Raw genomic sequence first — 4,999 nt, forward strand, 5'->3', positions numbered from 1 at the left:
GTCGTCTTTGTAGACAGACTGAGCAAGATGGTGCATTTAGCACCATGTAAGACATCGATCACAGGCAAGGAGGCAGCTCTCTTGTTCCTGGATCATGTTAACCGACTACACGGGATGCCCGAGTCCATAGTATCGGACCGGGATCCACGTTTTACGTCTGGTTTTTGGCGACATGTGTTCGAGCTGCTAGGTAGCAAGCTCCACATGTCGATTGCGGATCATCCCCAGACAGATGGCCAAACCGAAAGTTTCAATCGGGTCAAGGTGGATGTCTTGCACACTATAGCAACTTCCAAAGAGTGAACCAAGCAATTGCTCTTTGTGGAGTTAGCTATATAAAACAGTGTCCACGCCAGTACGAGTGAGACACCATTTTATATAACGGACTGCGCCATCCTCGGACGCCAGTCTCGTTTGTGCGCAGCGCTAGTCTTAGTGGGGGAGGGCTCCTTACTATGCACGGTGCGAAAGAGGGACATAGTTTCGTGAACATGACGATGACCCATGAGGGTATCATCTCAAAGACAGAAACTTGCCCTAGTGACCCTGCCAGTATAGCAGTGGTCAATAAAACTACGCTTTATGACCAACCTCTCGGCGGTATCATAGGTGAGTTTGATGCTAAAAGCGTGAGCGAGGCTCAACGCTTTGTGGATGAGCGATTAGCCATCACACGTAAAGTCCGTGACGGAATGGCAAGCGCACAGGACAAGCAAAAATAATATGCGGACCAAAATGGTCGCAAAAATAATGAACGCTTAGAGTGGCTGAAAAAGCACTATGAAGTACTGCTATTCTACCTAAAAATGCAATTTCTGTACTTCCTGGAGGTACTACGAAGTTGTTGCCGCGTTTCATTGGGCCCTTTACGGTGGTAGCAGAGGTTGAGACCTAAATTATAGGCTTACCCTTCCCCCGTATATGAAGATGCACCCCGTATTTCACGTGGGTCGTCTGAAAAGGTATGTAGACCCAAATGAGGTCGTATACCCCCATCCGTCTAAGGAGACCCATGGTGACGCCGACTGTGAGTCGAGCGTCGTTCGGGTGAGGGGGACGGTGAAGGCGAAAAGGTATCGGACTGACTCCTCCCACCACGAACAGGACTTGGAGAGCGAGGGACAAGTCGTGAGTAACGCGGACCCCTCAGCATTATCCTTTCAAAGAGGTCCAAGCGAGTCTTTGGGCGTTCATAACACTGACGAGCCTTCGCTCGGACATCAACACGATCCGAGGTCATCAGTCGCGAGACTTGACCCTCGAGATCCGCAATACGTTGTTCAGCAGCACCTAACGCCTGTGACTGAATGGACGAAGGTAAGGCAGCCGCGAGTAGTTGGGCGAGGTGCCACTCCTATTGGGCGCCGCCTGCACTAATGAATGCGGGTGGGAATCAACGCTTCCTTGTTGGAAGGTTGCTTGCCCACCGCTCCGTGAGGCATTCTGCTGCTATCCATTTGAGGCTAGCGAAGATGCCTCAGCTGGTGCTCCTTTTCATAGGCAGTCACCAAGCCGGGCGCATCAATACGTAGGGTACCGATCGGTTCCTAAGAGTCAAAATCCTTCGGGCAACCTTTCCATTGGACGAGGATCTGATACCTAGTAGCGTTGTGAGAAGAAAAAGGAAGTACAGTACCGCCCATGATTTCTTTCACACGCAAGCGGGCAAAATTAATTCGCTGCGACCGCTGTTTAATCGCATCGGAATGCGGATGAATGCGGCGCAGGTATTCCGTCTTGTGTTGGTTGGGCGCATCATTTAAACGCAACACGACCGGGATCGGGAAAATACACCCAAGCGATTTTCCCTGAGCCCTCTATAATTTAAAAGACGCCATACTAATTATGTGCGTCTATAAGAGCGCGCTCTAGGAGCGACGCTCTTGGACCGTTTAAACGAGGCCATTTAGATGGAGGGGGCATAAGTGGTATGCCACCCGTCACATAGCCACGTTCAAAACGACTGGCTTGTGACACCGACTGAGCATGTGCACGTGTCGTCGGCGGAGCTTTAGGCTCCGAATCCTCTATGTCAGAACCATTATGGATTATGGTCTGAGCATAAGGCGTTGTGGTTATACCCAACGGAGAAGCGGCTGCGCCTTTATCGGCAGCGCTATCATTACCTGTCGCTGCGCTATCCAGCGCAGACGACGAAACAGCATTCGTAAATGTTGCTGTCTTCATGTTGTGAGCCATGAGAGGAGTTTGGATGAGCAATAATGCGCCATCATCCTTTCTCATGAGCTCGTTGTCCGCATCACTACTATGAGGTGACGGCAACGGTGTCGACTCATTGTAGTCGACAATGAGCTACGGATCAGCATCCTCATTGTTAAAGTAAATTGGATCCTTTTGCCCCGTTAACGCGACAGCAGCAGTAGCTGTCGGCGTTTCGACTAAGGCATTGGACGCGGCCGGCGAATTAACGCGGCGCGCGCGCTTAGTGCGAGGTTGAGTGGGCGTCTTCGCAGACGACCCACCAACATGGCCCCTTCTAGGTGGCATCTTTGGCGCCGTGTATGGAACACAGGTCGCTAAAGTGATTGAGAGAACTAGCGGCGCGTAAAGCTGCTCGCAGTTCCTCGCTCCTCTTTGACGAATTTAAAAGAGTAAATTCGTTCTTTAAGGGGGGAGATGATGTAACGAGCTAAAGTTGCCCTAATGTTACACAGTCCCCGTAACTACACTTGGTGTACTTAAGGGGATGGTCAATTGCTCAATTAAAGTAATTAGACCCAGCACTCGGGTGTGATTCACATTTGTGACTAATCCTTGTGTATGTGATGCACATGGGTGCATTCACATTAGGAGGAATGACGGCTAGCGTCATCCGTTACGCGAAGTATCTAGAAAGATACGCTCGCAATACATATAAAGTGTTATCTATAGAGATGACAATTTGATTGGTAAAAATAGGTATTTATATTTAATGCGATTAAATATAAATCAGTCTGAAAACTACTTCCTACTTGGTAAGTGCGCACGAGAAGCCGGATTACCGCTCCCGTGACGACACTTAACCAAAGTACTTAGTGCGCTGGGTGAGGTCGCAAACGCGCCCGCCATAACTACCTCACTGCACGCAAGAAAAGCTGGTTAAACCGCTTTCTCGCTGTGCTAGGGTGTGTGTCTAAGTAGAGCGTGGCCGCATTACGACGAGCCCGCCCACAAGAGATGCTGCAGGTTTTAAAGATATTGCCACAAAATATAATATATAAGGGCAGCTGTTCAAATATTGTTTCACTTCCTAATTACCAACCGATCGAGTACATCGAACGACCGCTCAGCAAACAAACGCTTTAACGGACTAAAGTTGCTTTTATGTTACACAGTTCCCTTTAAGTACACTTGCTAACTTATGGGATGGTCTATTACTCAAATAAAGTAATTAGCACCCACCACTTGGTGTGGTTCACATTGTGACCCACTGTATGTGATGCCTAGAGGTGCATTCACATTAGGAGGGATGACGCCTAGCGTCATCCGTTTTGCAAGGTATCTAGAATGATACGCTCTCAATACCTTTAAGTGCTATCTACAGAGATGACAATTTATGATTGGTTAAAATAGGTATTTCTGTTAAATACGATTAAATATAAAATAAGTCTGAAAACTACTTCCTACTTGGGAAGTGCGCACAAGGAGTCGGATCACCGCTCCCGTGACGACACGTTTACCAGTGCACTTAGTGCGTTGAGTGAGGTCGCCAAGGCACCCACACAACTGTCTCGCGGCACACGAGAGTAGACGGTCAAACTGCTTCCTCGCTATGATAGGGAGTGTGCTTAAGTAGAGCGTGGCTGTAACGGGGTGTATCGTTACATGAAATTAACACTTAAAGGTGGTTAACTAATATATTATCTAAAAGGTAAATAATATTGGAGAATATTACTTTACATGGTAATATTCTAAAAGCTTATCCATTGGTAGATATAGACCATTATATCTACTTTCTCCGCCGTCCAGTCAGCGCTGGACACGCGCAACGAGAAAGACAGATAAGACTTTATTACATGTTTTGTATTAGTCTATAATTTAGTTAGTATTAAGTAGATAGAACAGAAGAGCTCAATTATATTAATACAGTTTTTAATTAACCCTCTTCAAAGCAAGTTTTTTAAAGAGAGTCTTCCTCTGCAAGTACTAGTGTACGTGAAGTAACGTGAGGCACCACTCGCACTGAGGCAGTGCGAAGTGGACTTGTACTGAAGCAGTACAAGTCAGTAGTGCCCCGTTACAGTGGCCGCATTGAGACGTGCCCGCCTACAAAGTGGCGACTGGGAGTAACTGTAGCGGGTGTCCCGTTACATAAGTAATAATACCTATAAGAGGAATAACAATAATTATTTTCCTATGAGAGGAAATAAAAAAAGAAGCGCAAAGTTTTTATCTTTATTAATGTTGACTTAAATAGTTCCAATAATACCAGATTTGGTATTATTGATGCAATGAGACATTAGCTCTATTGATTGTTTGATTTAAGGCCGAATCAACCCTGCCGATAGTTTCAAGACACTTTTATGCGGTGCGCAAGGAGGCGCCATACTTAGTTAGATAATAAAATAGTAAGCTCAGTAGTAGATGGAAGATCGTAGGAAACTAATTATGTTAATACAGTGTTACTTTTCACTATTCTAAAGCCGTAGGCTAGACCTTAAAGTCATAAGACCCTCAAATTCATTAGAAACCTTCATCTGTACCTTTGTGTACGTGGAGTTTCGAGGCACCTAACCTACAATATAATTAGTGTAAGGTTGACTAGTACTGATTAGTGTTAGTGAAGGGTGCCCCGTTACACCTGGTAGCACTTCGTAGTCCGTTTAACGGCCCGCGCACCTTCCATTCAACATGGACATGTCGGATGAAGAAGGAGGAAGATTCCAAGCCCCTCAAGAAGGTTATCACGCAACGCGTGAGAGGTTTCTCATTTGAGTGACCTTGAATGAAGAGCGATCTAACGAATGAGCTCGGTCGTAGGCGGACCAGCCGTTGGCGC

This window comes from Bremia lactucae, linkage group LG1 (assembly GCF_004359215.1).
Source record: "Bremia lactucae strain SF5 linkage group LG1, whole genome shotgun sequence".
In the NCBI taxonomy this organism is placed as follows: Eukaryota; Oomycota; class Peronosporomycetes; order Peronosporales; family Peronosporaceae; genus Bremia; species Bremia lactucae.